Here is a 342-nt window from a genome sequence, read left to right on the forward strand (position 1 = left end):
GTTAGGAATTGCAGAGATTCGGGAACTCCGAGGAGACCTCTGGAACCCTCCGTTTGTCCGCTCCAGGATGAACGTCGGCGTGGCGCACAGCGAGGTGAACCCCAACACGCGGGTGATGAACAGCCGGGGGATCTGGCTGGCGTATGTGATCTCCGTGGGAGTCCTCCACGTCGTTCTCCTCAGCATCCCGTTCTTCAGCATTCCTGTGGTCTGGACGCTCACCAACGTCATACACAACCTGGTTAGTCAAAGCCTGGCCCGCTTTTCTCCCAGGGCCGGAGAGCGCGCAGGCTGGCGTTCGCCGGGCACGGTTCCGTGTCCCCGGGCTACAGGGAAGCTCCT

General features: G+C 61.7%; 1 pseudogene; it reads left to right on the forward strand.

Annotated features, from left to right (window-relative positions):
• Positions 1–67: 67 nt before the first annotated feature.
• LOC103913429 lies at positions 68–241 on the forward strand (annotated as a pseudogene).
• Positions 242–342: the final 101 nt, after the last annotated feature.

This window comes from Pygoscelis adeliae, unplaced genomic scaffold (assembly GCF_000699105.1).
Source record: "Pygoscelis adeliae isolate BGI_AS28 unplaced genomic scaffold, ASM69910v1 C10058317, whole genome shotgun sequence".
Lineage (NCBI taxonomy): Eukaryota > Metazoa > Chordata > Aves > Sphenisciformes > Spheniscidae > Pygoscelis > Pygoscelis adeliae.